The sequence below is a fragment of the Rhinatrema bivittatum genome, chromosome 7 (assembly GCF_901001135.1).
Source record: "Rhinatrema bivittatum chromosome 7, aRhiBiv1.1, whole genome shotgun sequence".
Classification (NCBI taxonomy): Eukaryota; Metazoa; Chordata; class Amphibia; order Gymnophiona; family Rhinatrematidae; genus Rhinatrema; species Rhinatrema bivittatum.
This window is the reverse complement of record NC_042621.1, coordinates 181942642-181960556: the sequence shown is the minus strand read 5'-3', so window position 1 is coordinate 181960556 and position 17915 is coordinate 181942642.

Here is a 17915-nt window from a genome sequence, read left to right as displayed (position 1 = left end):
GAACTCTAAGTCCAAGAAAAAGTTCCCGCTGGCTTCGGAAATATGCTTTTAAAACCCAGTCTCTATCCGAATCAAGAAGAAAAGTTATTATCAATGTTGCAGCTGTGGTGTTTCCTCCGCAGAAGTTTCTAGGATCTCCATCAGATTTAAATTTACAGGAGGAAGCTGTTGTATTTCAGTATTTCCACTGGATATTTTTTTCCTTACAGGTAGGTAGTATATCCTTGAAATAGGTGGTAAAATTTATTTTGCTATCTTCAGGTTATCCACTGCATATTGTTTCCATAATTCGGTTGGTGGTGTTGTCAATTTCTTAGGGAAATTAATTAATCTAAGATTTTTCCCTCTTTGCTGGTTTTCTAAATTTTCTAATTTTCTTAGCAGATACAGATTTGGGCAAGGTTCTCTCAACCTAGCTTGATGGACTCTCTACCTGGGTAGAGACCATGAAGAAGAGAGTTTTCAGGCATTTGGGGTCCCAGCAGAGTTCTGTAGCAAGAGTCTAAAACTCTATCACAAAATCAGCCAATGGTCTGTTGCCTTGCTTCAGGTCCACCAGAGCAGAACTGGCAACAGTCACTCGGGCAGGATCATCGAAAACGGATTTGAATAAGTCCAAAAATCCATCTATATCCTGCAAAATAGGATCCTTGCGTTCCCACAGTGTAGAGGCCCAAGACAAGGCCCTTCCATCAAGATAAGATAGAATGTAAGTAGTCTTGGCAAAAGCTGTGGGTCTTCTGTGCATGCGGCTGATGAAATGCTGAAGTGAGTTTCTCCAATGCGTCTTGCTGTTCCGAAATGCGCAGGGCCAGGCCCGGAATGGCCTGCAGAGCATTGAGCTGTGCCGGATCCATGGAGTTAGCAATCTGTTATTGTTTGTAAGGTTTTGGGTGGACCCTTGGACACTGTGGCGATGACCATGCCCACAGGGGGAAGTCCCGTGAGGAGCCACAGGTCAGGCTCAGCTTAGGACACACAACACAGAATTATCTTTTATTAAACAGAGTTGAGAAGCCACCAGAGATGGCAGAAGTGAGTAGAGATGAAGCCCAGCTGGGCTTGTAGTCCCTTAGGACACTGGAACAGCTGTACTGTAGTGGAGAGAAACTGAGATAGTGAGTACAGTGGAGCATACACAGGGTTCTGGTATAGAGCTTCGTTGGTTGATTACTCATACAGCGGTCTCTCCCGGAAGGTAACACAGAAGCTGGAATAGAGGCAGGCCCTCGAGGAGTGAGTACCTGGTTCCAGGGAACAGCTCTGAGAGAATATAGATGGTAACTCACTGATGGTGTAGGCAGCGGGTTCTTCCAAGCAGAAGTGAGCTCAGGCAGCAAGTCCGGGAACATGGGCCCTCGAGGAGCGAGTACCTGTTCCAGACAGCGACCTGAAAGAAAAGAGAGAGGCCCCCGAGGAGCGGGTACCCCGATAGAGTAAGTCCAAATAAGGAGAGGCAAAGTAGCTAGGTACGGAGACCAATCCCATCCGTAAGGAGTCCCCTTGCTAACTCGAATAACTAGCAAACAGAGTAGGCTTTTGTATCCGGGATGCGTGACATCATCACAGGGGGACGTCCCTGAGGAACACGCCAAAGAAGGAATAAGAAGCAAGGCCACGCGGTGCGTGCACCCTATGGCAGCTGAACAACATGGCGGGATGCAGTGCCCAAGCTGGACAGGGGACGCTGGAGAGGACGGCAGGCAGACGCCGCAGCAGCCAGATGTCCATCAACCGTGGGAGGAGTCGCCAAAGAGGTAAGGAGGGTGGAATGGAGACGTCGGGCAGCGACAGTCGTAACAATAATACCCATCACAATATATACATTTACTGTCTATAGATATAATACAAATATGTTTCAGAAATCACATATGCTTGATGAATGTGTCATGTGTGATTTTGGAGATAGACTGCAAAAAATCCCCCCAAGACATTCCTAAATTTATCAATTAAAAGACATTCATACTACATGGTAGAAGATAGTCTCTGAATTGGGTGGCTGGGCTGAACTGGGATGTGTCCCTACTACTCAACATTGGAAAAAGATTCAAATTATGTTGTTACTTTAATAACTGGAACACAAAGTCCTTCCATTACCTGGTACTTTGTGAAGCAATATAAATCCCTGGAAAAAGGTTACTCAGAACCTATACAGTAAACCTGCTATACCAAAATAGCACTAATTCCCAGAACGCAAACAGCAAGAACCTTGTATGAAAAGGCAACACTGCAAATATTACACCAGGTCCTAGTACACCAGGTCCTGTTTTCTCTGGTGGGAAAACAGAACAACTTGGACTGCTGCAGATCCCTACTATGAACATATATTCTAGCAAAATATCTCACCTTGGTCACACAAGTATAACACAGGCCATTGCCAAATGTAGGAAAAGATGTTACAAATTAGCAATAGAAATATGCAGATAAAAACTGAATTGTATCTACTGCAGCTTCATCCCCTGCTCCCTGCCTGTCCCCTGCACACAGGAGGGAAGGGAGGGGAGAACGGATGGATTTTTCTCTCCTTTGTCTGGGATGAGTTCTGACCCATTCGATTTATTCAGGGTCAAAAGTGTGTGTGTGTGTGTGTATGTGTGCAGCAGGGACCTCCCCATGCCTCTAGGAGAAACACTTAGGGGTAGATTTTCAAACCGCGCGATTTGGCCTACTTTTGCTGGCGCATTAGGCGCCAGCAAAAGTACGCTGGATTTTAGTAGATGCGCGCGGAGCCGCACGTATCCGCTAAAATCCGGGATCGGTGCGCGCAAGGCTATGGATTCTGTATAGCCGGCGCGCCGAGCCGCGCAGCCTACCTCCATTCCCTCCCCTCACCTTCCCCTCCCTTCCCCTACCTAACCCACCCGCCCGGCCCTGTCTAAACCCCATCCCTACCTTTGTCGGGGGATTTACGCCTCCCGGAGGGAGGCGTAAATCCCCGCGTGCCAGCGGGCCGCTAGCGCGCCGGGACGCGACCTGGGGGCGGGTACGGAGGGCGTGGCCACGCCCCCGGACCACCCCGGGCCGTAACCACGCCCCGAACCCGCCCCCAAAACGCTGCCGACACGCCCCCCTGAACGCCGCGACGACCTGGCCCGCCCCCGACACACCGCCGACATGCCCCCCTCGGAGAATCCCGGGACTTACGCGAGTCCCGGTGCTCTGCGCACGCCGGTAGGCCTATGTAAAATAGGCTCACCGGCGCGCAGGGCCCTGCTCGCCTAAATCCGCCCGGATTTGGGTGGATTTAGGCGAGCAGGGCTCTGAAAATCCACCCCTTAGTGTGAAGTAGTAATGAGTCAGATCTCTTCTGTGGCATCATGCAAGGATTCTTTACTTGGGAAATAAACATTATGGGGTAGATTTTCAAACCGCGCGATTTGGCCTACTTTTGCTGGCGCATCAGGCGCAAGCAAAAGTACGCTGGATTTTAGTAGATACGCGCGTAGCCGCGTGTATCCGCTAAAATCCTGGATCGGCGCGCGCAAGGCTATCGATTCTGTATAGCCGGCGCGCGCCGAGCCGCGCAGCCTACCCCCATTCCCTTCGAGGCTGCTCCGAAATCGGAGCGGCCTCGGAGGGAACTTTCTTTTGCCCTCCCCTCACCTTCCCCTCCCTTCCCCTACCTAACCCACCAGCCCGGCCCTGTCTAAACCCCATCCTTACCTTTGTCGGGGGATTTACACCTCCCTTCGGGAGGCGTAGATCCCCGCGCGCCAACGGGCCGCTAGCGCGCCGGGACGCGACCTGGGGGCGGGTACGGAGGGCGTGACCACGCCCCCGGACCGCCCGGGCCGTAACCACGCCCCTGTACCCGCCCCCAAAACGCTGCCGACACGCCCCCTAAACGCCGCGATGACCGGGCCCGCCCCCGACACGCCCCCCTCGGAGAACCCCGGGACTTACGCGAGTCCCGGGGCTCTGCGCGCGCCGGTAGGCCTATGTAAAATAGGCTCACCGGCGCGCAGGGCCCTGCTCGCCTAAATCCGCCCGGATTTGGGCGGATTTAGGTGAGCAGGGCTCTTAAAATCCGCCCCTATGTACTTATTCAGAGGGATAATCGTGTATGTCTAGTATAGCAAAAATGACACAAGGTAGGTGACACCTGATAGACTAACCAATTTATTGAAGTATGAGCTTTCGAGGACAGAGTCCACTTCATTGTGGGGTAGATTTTATAAAATTGCGCCCGCGCGTACTTTTGTTTGCGCACCAGGCGCGAACAAGTGTACGCTGGATTTTAATAGATACGCGCATAGCCACGCATATCCTTTAAAATCCGGGGTCGGCACGCGCAAGGCTGTGGAAAATCGGCAGTTTGCGCGCGCCAAGCCGCGCAGCCTATCTCCGTTCCCTCCGAGGCTGCTCCGAATTCGGAACGGCCTTGGAGGGAACTTTCCTTCCGCCTCCCCCCACCTTCCCCTCTCTTCCCCTACCTAACCCACCCCCCTATCTAACCCCCCCTACCTTTGTTTGAAGAGTTAAGCCTGCCTCTGGCAGGCGTAACTCGCGCGCGCCGGCTGCGCAATTCCCCAGCCCGGGAGCTCTTTCGGAGGCCTCGACCATGCCACTGAAACACCCCCGGGCCAGAACCACGCCCGCGGCCCCGCCCCCAAAATGACATGCCACCGCGACACCCCCCCCCCCCCCAGGAAAGCCCCGGCACTTACGCACGTCCCGGGGCTTGTGCGCGCCGCCGAGCCTACTCAACATAGGCTCAGCGCGTAGGGGGAGCTTGGGCCAGGTTTTCGAGGGGTATGCGCGTATCCCTTTGAAAATCTGGCCCTGTGTGAATAGTCACATGGATCTGTACAGGTGATTGTGTTAGAATATTAACCAGCACAACAGGCAGGAAGAAAGATGGAGAATCAACTCTCTAGTACAGATTATACCCTATCTAGGTAGTCTTGCAGAAACCGTCCCTCCGTCCTCTACCCACACATATTGTCAAGTGACATGGTTAGGAAGGGGTGATTAACCCCTTGCTGTCTGTCTGAAGGAGGACCTTCTGCTTTCAGTTCTCCAAAAGGAAAAAGAGGAGATGGGAGGCTGGGCTGGATTAAGGAGCAGAGGGCTCTTATTTGCTTAGCACTGTGCACTGTCTGCTTTAGGCTCTCCCCCCCCCCCCCAAAAAAAAAAAAAGTATTTCTTGCATGCTGGGAGAGGAGGGTGGTTCTGTGCTCCCTAAGCACACAGGGTCAGAATCCTGTGTGTTCATGCAATGGGCCCCTGGGTGTTCATGCAATGCTCATGCAATGGGCCCCTGTTTTGCCTGTATGTAAAATTAGCCTTGCTGATGATGCCACCTTCGGATTGCCACCTGGGACAGGTGACTTCATCACCTCCACGTATCTCACCCCCAGTCCTGACCCAAAATTAGGGAAGTATATAAATTTAATTTTAGTTTCTCCTAAAAATAATAAACAGAAGCTGTGGAACAATCTTATCTGCCAAGAGCATGGCTGCGCATACTAGGATGTGCTTTCCTTCTGCTTTTTGCTTGCAAAACTAATCATGTGAGGACACTGTGGTTTTGAACACTGACTGCATCTTCAGGAAAGCTCAGAAAGGGTTTATGTTCTCTAGTGTCTGAGCATATGATAAAAAAAAAATAGAGCCTTCTTTTTATGATTTTATGATTTTATGATTTCAGAGATTTTTCACCTTAGAAAAAGCCTTGTCGCTTGAAGTTGAAGCCTTGATGAATAGTGCTACTGTTCACAAGTTTCAAACTTGTGTTATTTAACCTCCATACATAGGGTCTATTTATGGGGATTATATCTTTTTTATACAATCTTTTTTAAAAATGCTGTATGAAATGACTTCTCTTTTCAGGCGGGAGATAGCCAGTTGACATTTTTAATATGATTTTATATCAATTATTATTAATCTTTTCTTTTTACTAAAACAGAATCAAAATAACGCAATGTTAGAGAAGATGTGAAATAATAAAATGTGCAACTCTGTCAGGAAAATAATATGATTTTTCATCATGCTTGCAAAACACACTGGGGTAGATTTTTAAAAACTGCGCGATTGCGTACTTTTGTTTGCGCAGGGCTGCCGATTTTGGGCAGGCGGCGCGCGCCGAGCCGCGTTGCCTGTCTCCGTTTCCTCCGAGTCAGCTCCGAAATCGGAGCGGCCTCGGAGGGAACTTTCTTTCGCCCTCCCCTCACCTTCCCCTCCCTTCCCCTACCTAACCCACCCCCCCCCCGGCCCTATCTAAACCCCCCCCTACCTTTATCCGCGGATTTACGCCTCCCGGAGGGAGACGTAAATCCACGCGCGCCAGCGGGCTGCTGGCGTGCCGAGACTCGATACGGGGGCGGTTCCGGCGGGCGTGGCCACGCCCCGAAACGCCCCGGGCCGAAACCACACCCCCGATCCCGCCCCCGAAATCCCACACCCCACCCCCAAAATGCCGCGTCGTTCGGCCCCGCCCCCAACACGCCCCCTTCCCAAAACCCTGGGACCTACACGCGTCCCGGGGTTCTGCGCGCCGGCGGCCTATGGAAAATAGGCACACCGGCACGCAAGGCCCTGCTCGCGTAAATCCGGGCAGATTTACACGAGCAGGGCTTTTAAAATCCGCCCGACTGTATGCTAGGAGACTTGCTAGCTATGAGGAAATGTGACAGTCTCTCTAATATTTGCTGCAAGAAAAGAGAGAGGGAAAAAGATTAAGGAAACAACAGAAGAAGTGGGTAGAAAAGCAAGTTTGTTTACCATAAAAGGTGCTTAATGCAAATAGAAGAATGAAGTCATTGGGTGGCACTCAACTGAACTATCTCTCCAAGGTAGTAGAGCTTTGAGCTCTGCTGAGCATGTGTGGGAGTTCCCGTGCAGGCACTGTCTCAAAATCTCCCTAGTCTGTTTCAATGTAGTATGAGTATAGTCTGCTGACCAGGGAGGAGGGCAGGATTCTCATGGCTAATTCATCTTGCTGTCTATGGAAAACAGAATTTATGGTAAGCAAACTTGTTTTTATTTTTCCATCGATAATTAGGGCTGAATTAGCTGTGATCTGTGGGGAATCCCAAGCTTAGGGTTGCACATAGCATTTATTGCTTAGCAACCTGGACTCTACCATGGAGAACAAACTATTTACTTATCAAGTTCTGCAAGACTGCCTGTCCTACAGTACTGTCCATGTAAGCTAAGGTATCTAGGCCATATGGTACTTGACTTATGCACTGATGACCAGGTAGCTGCTTTAAAAATGTCTTCAACTGGAACCTCTCTTACGTGTGCAATGGAGGAAACTGTTGCTCATACCTCATGAGCTCAGACTGGATAAGTGAAATCAAAGTCAGCTATTGCATAGCAATGTTGAATGCAGCTCGCAATCCAATTGTAAAGCATTCTCTTGGCTATATGTGCTCCGAGACTGTTAGGATGATATGAGATAAATAGTTGTGAAGTTTTCTTGTGTGATTGCAATAGGGTGTTTATAGTAAGCCAGAGAACTTTTGTAGTCCATTGTAAGAAATGTTTCCTCATGTGCGTAAGGTTTTGGAAAGAAAGTCAAGAGAACTATTGACTGATTTAAGTGAAATGCAGAAACCATGTTTGGCACGAATTTTGAATGCATTTTAAGTATCACTTTATCATGAAAAAATTGTATATAAGGTGGGTAATGAACTAATGTGTGTAACTGACTGACTCTGCGAGTAGAAGTAACTGCTATTAGAAAGAGAACCTTCAGGTTAAGTATTTTAGAGATGCTGTATTAGGTGAGTGAGGCCTACATTGATGCCCCAAGGCACTGGTGGTTTCCAAATTGGTGAGTGTAGTTGTAACAGACTTTTCATGAATTTTGAGATTAGAGGATGCATGGAAAAGGCGCTTTATTTTCTGGAGAATGATAAGCTGCAATAGCATTCAGATGCATGTGCACAGATGAGACAACAAATTCAGATCAAGAAAGAGAGTGAAGTTAGGATAGGAGATGACTTGGTTCACAGTTGAATGGGTTCAGATGGTGTGACATACATTATTCTGAGTAATGTTTCCATTCGAAAGAGAAACCACCTCATTGATGGCTTTCTTGCTGAGAGGAGTATGTTCTGAATCTGGAAAAGTCCATTTTGCTAGGACTGAGTATTCATCATCCATGCTGTTAGTTTGAGGGTTGGCAGAACTGGGTGTAGAAGAGAGCCTTCTTCTTTGGATAGGAGAGATGGATTGTCTCCCAGATGAATGGGAGGTTTGGTGGAGAATTGAACTAGACAGGCATACCATGTTTGTCTTGGCCATCATTGTGGCTTGTTCTTGCATGAGTTTTTATACAATTCTCACTATGAGTGGTATCGGGGGAAAAGTGTATATGAGGCCTGTATTCCTGGGCAAAATGGCGCCGGCCGTACGGCAACACGATTCGACTGCAGGAGGTCGTTCCGGACTCCCGCTGGACTTTTGGCAAGTCTTGTGGGGGTCAGGAGGCCCCCCCAAGCTGGCCAAAAGTCCCTGGGGGTCCAGCGGGGGTCCGGGAGCGATCTCCTATGCTCCTGCCGTATGGCCGGCGCCATTTTCCGTACGGAAAAACGATTCGCGTGCAGGAAGTCGTTCCCGGACCCCCGCTGGACTTTTGGCAAGTCTTGTGGGGGTCAGGAGGCCCCCCAAGCTGGCCAAAAGTCCCTGGGGTTCCAGCGGGGGTCCGGGAGTGATCTCCTATGCTCCTGCCGTCGGGGGACAAAAAAACAAAATGGCGCCGGTGCTACCTTTGCCCTGTCATATGACAGGTCAAACGTAGCGCCGGCGCCATTTCTACAACACACCAGAGGTCCGAGAGTAAAAGATCACACCGGGACCCTTCCTCTGGACCCCAGGTAATTTAAGGCATTTTGGGGGGGGGGGTTCGGGAGGGTGGGGGATTTATTTTAAAGGGTCGGGGTGGGTTTTAGTGTTGTTTTAGTGTGCCGGTTTTCCCGCCCTCCCCCTTCCCCTTCCCCCCCCCCACTGGACCCCAGGTAATTGAAGGCATTTTGGGGGGGTTTGGGAGGGTGGGGAATTTATTTTAAAGGGTCGGGTGGGTTTTAGGGATGTTTTAGTGTGCCGGTTTTCGATTTACACGATTTACACGATATTTAAAAAACCCAAACTGCGACAATCCGATTCCCTCCCCCTCCCAGCCGAAATCGATCGTTAAGACGATCGATCACACGATTCACATCTCTATTGCCCACTATCATATGTGCAAGGCTTTTTGGCACAGGATCCATGATCTAGTTTCCCCCTTGATTGGTGATATAGTACATGGCTATTTGATTGTCCGCTTGGATCATTAGGTCTTTTTCTCTGAGGATGTGAGTTAATGCACATAGGGCATTGTGTATCACTCTGAGTTCCAGTAAGTTGATTTGTAAACATCGTTCTCAAAAAGACCACACCCCTTGTGCCTTGTACCGACCAGTGTGCGCTCCCCAGCCTGTGGTCGAGGCATCTGTGACTAGTATGACTTGATATGGCACTGGTTGAAGGGGATCACCTTCCTGAAGTATGGTTGGTTGTATCCACCAACTTATTTCTTCCCTCATCTCTAGGCTAAGGGTGATCTTTGTGTGAAGTAGTTGAAGGAGCTATTTCCAATGAACTCTTAATCCCAATTGTAGGTGATGCTTGTATAAACTTCCAAATGTCCCACTAGTACTAGAATGTGGCTGGCTGTTGTAGATGTCAATTTCAATAGTATAATGGCACATTCCAATACACCTGTTATGCTTCAATTGCAAAGTTGCCTCGTGCATTCAAGTGCATCGAAGTATCTTGCATCGAGTGCACTGACACACCTTGCGTCGAGCAACCCGATATCAATTTCTCATACATTGGATGGACTGATGTGGTCTCTCTTTTTGATTTGCTCGATGCAATGCTGTCACTCTGTCCAAAGGAAGGAATGCTCGTAAGTGCATGGTATCTGTATTGGCTCCATTGAATTGAATTCATGAGTAGGCTCTAAAATTGATTTTTTGAAGTTGATCATGAATTCAAGGGGTTGAAGAAGGATTATTGATAACTAGAGATGAAGGTGTCCTTTGACAAGGCTACTAACAGTCAGTCATCCAGGTAAGGAAATGCTCTAATTCCTTGTCAGTGGAAGTGAGCCATTACCACTGCAAAGCATTTTGTGAAGACTTGGGAGTAGCCAAAAGAACTTTGTATTGGAAGTGACATGTTCCCACTTGGAAACATAGGAAACTCCAAAAAGATGGGTGTATTGGAATGTGTGCATAAGCATGGTTTAGGTCCTGAGAGAACATCCAATTGTCCTTCTGAATGAATGGGAGAATCATGCCTAGAGAATTCATTTTTAATTTCTCCCAATGGAGATATTGATTGAAATTTCAAAGAATTTCTCCCAATGGAGATATTGATTGAGATTTCGAAGATCTAGGATGGGCCAAAGTCCCCCATTATTCTTTGTAATTAAGAAATATTGGGAGTAAAATCCCTGATTTTGAAAGGAAGGAGGTATTTCCTGAATTGCATTCTATGGCAAGAGCTGATGTACCTTGTGATGTAGCAACGGGAAGTGTGAATCAGACATGTTAGGGGTTACTAGTTAATATTTTGAAGTTGAGGCGGTAGCCCTGCTGTACTATTTTTACGACCCATTAATCCTTTGATATTTGGTTCCAGACTGTTGGAAATAGCTGGCTTCTATCCCGACTTGATGATTTGATAATGGTATCTGACTGATTGAAAACTTTGACCCAGTTTTGCTGGTTGTTGCTCTTGTGGCTTTTGCTGGCAACATTCATTTTGATGACCTTTTGTTGGAGTTGGCCAAGATTGATGATGGAGAATCTACGAGGAGGTAAACAATATTGATGATAAGATCTGTACAACCTTCTCATATAGTAAGGACATTTATATAACAGGAAAGGTCTTCTGCTGGAAGGATGTAGATCAACTGATGTGGACAGTAATTGACTGCCACATTTTCTTCCTTGATCTGAGATAAGTTTCTCAAAGTTTTTCTCTGAAGAAAAGCTGCCCAGTAGGTTGGCCAGTTTTTTGTGGATATCTTTCCTAATACTGCTGGCCCTGAGCCAAGCCATGCAATGTGCTCTAATTGATGCAGTAGATGTTCATGCTGTGGTAACAAATGATTCGTATGCTGAACAAAGAAGATGGCAGATATCTTCCTCCAAATTATAGAGTGAATGAATAATTTTAAATATTAAATGCAGTCACAAATGAATTGAACCATGTAGAATTGGTGTTTCATAAATCTTACTGTAAGCATGGTGCCCTGGAAAACATTTTTTACCAAATTAATCAAGGATACGGTGATCTTTTCCTTGTGGAGTGTTGGAATGAAGGCGGGTCTTCTTTACCATTTTCATGGCAGACTCTACAACTGGAGAGTTATGTGGAAGTAGTACCACCCCATAACCCAGGGATTTCTTCATCCTGAAAAGGTCCAGCTTATGGGCGCCTGAAATGCTCAACTAAGGAGTTACCTACATTTTCATGAGGATGATGTCTAGTACTGCATGTGTTGGTAAGGTGGAAGGTTCTGCCAGAATGTCCAGGATTTTTAATATTCCCATAACCTCTGCTCTGAGGTCTGGGTCCTTACACACTGCTGGATTGAGTGCTGTTATCATTTTCTCTACAAATTTGGAATATTTAAATCTTCTGGTGGAGACATATGATCTAGCAACTCTGGAGGCAGGTCACAAGGGATGCCTGTGGAGGGGAACTCCTCTGATTACTGTGGCAAGTGATGAGTGTTGACTACCTTTGAGAGAACTGAAGTAGGTAGAAATTGTTCACTGGAGATAAGATTTGTTGATTTGCTTGATGCAGAACTTTGTTTTGGGGAATTTGACTATGCATTGATTGCTTCAAATGTGCCGACACATCTTTTTGTGAAACCCCTTTTTCTTAATGCTATATCAATGATTTTCTATTTTTAGATGGTACTGGGGCTAACTGCACTGAGTGCATTGAGGAGTATTGGTGCTTTGCCTTGGGAGAAACTCTGATTGACTCCATGGACTTATACAGAGTGGGGTTCGATGCACCACAGACGGTGTGATGAAGTAGTACCGGTGTTTCTACTGCAACTGCTCTTTGAGGAAGGAGAAGAATTCCAACTGCTAGAAGTTGATCTGCTCTTGCTACTGGCTCTCAAACTGGCTATCTTGGCTGCTTTGGATCATTGGAATCACGGAGAAATCCGACTACATGCAGGGCAGTTTGGTTGGTCATGGTCCGGCTCCAGGTGGAGATAACATGGTACATGTCCATCTGCAATAGACATTATTTGACCACATGAGCAGGACTTGAAGCCACTAATAGTTTTCTTGGAGGCCATCAGGAAGGTTCCAGAAGTTCCTCACAGAATTTCCCTGTTCACTTTCTCTTCTTTTTTTTTTTTATAAAAAGAAGCAAGGTAGAACTGAAAAATGCTATGTGAGTTGCTGGAATAAGCGAGGTATCTAAAATAGACTAAGGAGAAAAATTTTGAGAGAGAAAGAGAGAGACATCCATGTGAAGTGCAGATGAAAAACAGACTGAGGAGACTCTGAGGCAACACCTGTGAAGGAACTCCCACACATGATCAATAGAGCTCAATGCTCTTCTAGTTTCGTTCAGAGCCACCTGATGATGTCACCCACAGATCGGCTAGTTCAGCCCTACTTATTGATGGAAAAAGAGTCGGGAAAGCAGAGACAACATTGACTGGCTAATTGACATTCAGCCAGTGAACAGCTGAGATGTAGATGGTGATTTTCCAGCAATTCACTTGGGTAAACTCTCTGAAAATTGCTTTCACTCAATCTAGCTAAAAGTATATGTGGGATTCCATAGCTCATGTACTTGCAGCCAGATCGAGGGAAGGCATTCCCGGGGGCATGTTTTGGGCAGGAATAAAAAATGATGGGCAAAGATTATATTTTCAGAACTATATGCATTATTTTACACTGAAATTTTACCAATACAAAAAGCAGGTATTTGAGCCAGTATTCAAAAGGAAAATATGCATGCACTTTCTGTTTGAAAATTAGGTGCAAGGTATGTGAGTACAAATTACCCATAGACTTTATACCTAGGTGGACAGTTTAAAATTTCACCCCCCCCCCACCCCCCCCAAAAAAAAAACCTGATAGAGTAATTTTGTGACTCTTTCATTTAACTTGAAAAGCAGATCCTTGTTGAGTCCAAATGCTATCAGTGATTTGAACTCCTTGGTCTTGTATAAAAGTCATATTTTTTTGGTCCAGGTACTTATCAAGGAGTTTGCCTGTGGATCAGCAGTCTATTTGGACAGGGGGCTTGGGGGTTTTACAGGGTCTTGTGTCCCCTTTCAGAAAGCACCCTGGAAGCAATGGTTGCCAGCAGTGTTAGCCTGCTGATGCACTTTGGGGAAAGTTAGCCATACCACTTGATGTGTAGCTAATTTTCCCAGAGTAGTGAAGCAGGCAACATTTTTTCACACCCCAATGAGCTACTCGGCATGCATATCTGCATTCTACCTGATTTGGAGGTCAGGAAAGTTGTGATAATCACAAATTTCATGCGTCATTTCTGTTTTTTCTACCATAATACCTTTAAGTGTGTAGCAAATGCCTTTTACTGTATGCAAACACTTTTTTGCAGCTTAGTTAATGGGGCCGTTAGAATAGTAAAGAGGGGAAAAGTAATCCCTGAACTGGTTTAGGTAATCACTAGAAAGGCACCTTTGTACATGGCTGCAGCATGAGTCATTTTGAGAGACATATTCTTTTGGAGCATGATTTGTTAGGAAAACATTTGATCCTTCAAGGGTTGTGCTTGAAATTTAAATTGCATTAACTATTTTTGAGTCAACTGTTATGTTTTAATAGATCCCATTCATCCCTTTGGGAGGAGAAAAACAGTGACAAGAGCTGTTTTTAATAAATTTTAACTTAAACATTTTGAAGTTCTGTATGCCAGTCATTTATCATTTTAATCGAGAGTCAGCTCTTTCTGTTATGTTGGCTTTAAATATGTATCTTTGTGGTTTGATAAGTTTTATAAAGACTCCATAAATCTACATTATAAGGCTATTGATATACAGTGTAGCTTCTTAAGTTTACTTTTCTTATCCCTTGATTTATATCATAGCTCTGTATACTTATATAGGAATATATGACCGATATAACTAAATAAAATGTCAATTTGTTTATAATATTTCTAATTAGATTTGTAGGTAGAGACATGGGGTCAATATTCAGAGGATGAGCATCTAGCTAAGTGAGCCAGATACATTTATCTGGCTAAATGAAATAGGATATTCAGCAGCACAGGCAGGCCACCTAATATACACAGCTATTGGAAAGTTAGCAGGATAAGTTTATTTAGATAACTTTAGACCTATTTTTAGGAAGGCCTAAAGTTAGCTGACTATTTTAGCTGGATAAAACCAATTATCAGCATTTATTCAGCCATCCTGGAATATCTCGCCTAGGCCTCATGAAGCCTCAGCCTTGCATAAGCCTAGGCTACTTTAGGTAACCGTATCCTCAGTCTATGCCCTATGCAAGGCCCAGGCTTTAAAGCCTGGACCAGATGCCTGGGCCTTGGCCTAGCCTGGGGCCCAGGCCCGATGCCGCAATCCAGTCTGGAGACCGGGTTCCGACACTGGGCCTTTGACCCAGACTGAGACCTGACATCGACCCAACCCGGAGGCTGAGTCTCGATGCCTGGGCCTTCACCTGACTCTGCAACTAAGTCCAGAGATCAGTCCCGATGCCAGGGCCTCAGCTCAGACCCAGGCCCAATACTGGGACCTGGCCCAGAGGTTGGATCCTGATGCCTGGGTATAGGCCCAAGGTGAAGCCCAGGCCTTGGAGCCCAGGCCTTAGAGTTGCTCCTTTTCTGTCCTCTTTTCTTTAGCACTTGAAACCAACTGACACGGTCCTCTGGGATCATGCCAGAGTAAATTAAATCCAGTGCATTCATCCCAGTGTATGGCACCATTTTGATGTATGGCAGTGCTGTACAATGCCATAGATCAAAATGATGCTGTCTGCTGGGGTGAATGCACCAGAGTTAATTAAACCCGGCACAATATCAGAGAATGGCATCAGTTGGCTTCAAGAGATGACAAAAAGAAGATGAAAGAGAGTGCTCAGAGGCCTGGGACTGACCCTGGGCTGAAGCCCAGACATTGGGACCGGCTATGGATCTGGGCCGAGGCCCCGGCTTCGGGGCCCAGTCTCCGGACCAGGTCGTGGCATTAGGCTTAAGCATTGGGACTCAGTCTCTGGATCATGTTGCAGTGTCTAGCCTGGGTCAGGGCCAAAGCCCCGGCATCAGAACCCGGACTCCGGCCTAGGCTGAGGCCCATTGGGACCCAGTCTCCGGGTTGGGTTCCAGCATCAGGTCTGGGTCCAATCAGAGGCCCCGGCATTGGGACATGATCTCTAGAGAGGATCACAGCATCTGGCCTGGGCCTGGACTGCAACCTTGGATCCCCAGAGCAGGTAAGTTTTTTACATTTTTGTGGTCTCCATCAAGGCCTCGGCATCACGCTCTGGCGTAGACTAAGGCCCTTTCTTTGGGTCTCAGCCTATTCTGTACATGAGGCCCTGGCTTTGGGCCTGAGCCTAGGCCCAATGGATCAATTTTGTTTTCAAAACTAAATCTGAAAACCAATGAAATTTCATCAGGTTTTCAATCATTTTGCTTTAATAATGAAATGAAAGGAAATAGAAAATTCCATCTAGTTTCCTATTTCATTTCTCCCAAATGCCCATCCCTAGTATTCAAGGAACATTTGAAGAAACTGAAGTAAACACAAGGGTCACACATTTATCGTAAAAGAAACATTTGAACTTGTGCATCATGTTCTGAGAATCAACAATGCTATAAAGAACATTTCCATCCATTACCAAAAGCAACAGTAAAAGATATGTTGGAAACCATAACAGTCTCTAGCATGATTATGACTGCTGTCTACAATTAAGAGATCATCTGTGCTGTATACAATGAACCTTTGTTATGCACAGGCTTGTGAACCCTTGGGCCGATGGGAAGATGGTGTACCTTAGGAGGTGGATCCTTAGGTTCTCCCGTCGGATGGCGAGGCTGAACAGAAGAGGCGACCAGCTGACCCTCGGCACTGGAGACTGAGGCGACTGTGGAGGCAGATGAAGAGTCGTGACGTCGAGGAGAGGAACTGTGCCTTCGCCACTGGAAGCCAGTGGTCCCCCCAGGAGGACCCCGTAGGGACCCGGACCACTGGGAATTAGGTGGACCTTTGAGAGGTCAAGGAGTCGAGAGATTGGTGCAAGGGCTAACTGGAACTTCACCCCTGGAAGCCCGTGGTCCCCCCAGGAGGAGCCCGTAGAGACCCAGGCTGCTGGAACTTAAGTGGGCCCTTGGAGACGATAGTCCAGAAGAAGTCCAAGGACAAGTGCCAGAGGGTCGTCGCTTACCAGTCCAAGGTCACACACCAAGGGATCGCCGCTTGCCAGTCCGAAGTCACACCCCAGGAATCACCGCTTGCCAGTCCGAAGTCACACACCAGGAATCACCGCTTGCCAATCCGAAGTCAGGAACCAGGAATCACTAAGACAAGACAGGAACCAAGAGTCAAGGGTCCGAAACACAAGAAGACTCACCGAAGCAAGCAGACCTGACCAATGAGGGATGTTGCCAAGTCAAGGAATGAGCAGAGGAAGCCTCCTTTTATACCTCCTCTGCTCTGGCTCATTGAGAACAGCTGAGAGTAGTTAAAGGGACGAGGTCCCTTTAAATCTAATAAGGGGGCGCGGCCTTGCGCCTAAGATGGCGGTGGCCATCTTGGATTTCAGCCGCGGGGGAAAGACTGCATGACGCCACAAGGAGGAGCAGGGATGGCTCCCAGCCCGGCAACCATCCCGAAGGCCCACGCTGGTGCAACGGGCACGGACTCAGCAGCCTCTCCTGATGTTGCAGCGGAGGGTCGCCACTGCGGGTGAGGTAGGGGGCCATGGTTGTGGCCGTCCACGGCCACGAAACACAACAGTACCTTCCTCTTTAGGGCGCCTCCCCAGAGGCCTCGGCTTAGACGGATGGTCCCTATGGAATTGGTCAAGCAAGCCCTGGTCGAGGATGTTGGCCAAAGGCTCCCATGTGTCTTCTTCAGGGCCGAACCCCTCCCAAGCTAGCAGGTTCTCCCACTTTCTTCGATGTTTTCGCACATCCAACACCTCTCGGACCTGATAGGTGAGGTTGTCCTCGGAGGCAATAGATTTATTTATTTATTTAAAAACTTTTATATACCGGTATTAGTATGCATACATCATACCGGTTTACAATGTAACTTTAAAGGTAGAAATTACAATGAACAGGGAGGGCGAACAAGGAGGAGTATACAAAGAGCAGGAGGTGGAGGAATTAAAGCAATAAATAAAACTGCAACGGACTATTGGGGAGTCGGAGGCATACTGGCCAAGATAACACTAGGGGCTTCAAAAGGCAGGCATGGAATGTGTTGTGTATCTTGAGTGAAGGCAGTAGTCGAAGCTGGTACAATACTGCACCAATCCATCGAAGGATGGGAAATGGCCCAATAAACCGAGGAGCCAGTCGAGCTGATGGCAGCTTTATGCGAATAAACTGGGTGCTCAGCCAGACCTTTTCACCCAGTCTCAGAGGCGGGTACGGTCTCCTCCACTAATCGGCATATCTTTTTGCCACCTGACTGGCTTTAATCAATGTACACAGTGTGGAGACCCACAGGCGGTGCAGTTCGTCTGCTGAGAGCTGGGCCACTGGGGACGTGACGGAAATGGGAACCGGCAGCAGCAGGCGTGGCTGCTTCCCATAGACTATCTGGAATGGCGAGGACCCGGTAGCCATAGAAAGGTGGGAATTAAGTGCAAATTCTGCCCATGGCAGGATTTTTCTCCGGAGGCCTCTGGACTATGAGACTATGCAGATGTATCATGAGTGCG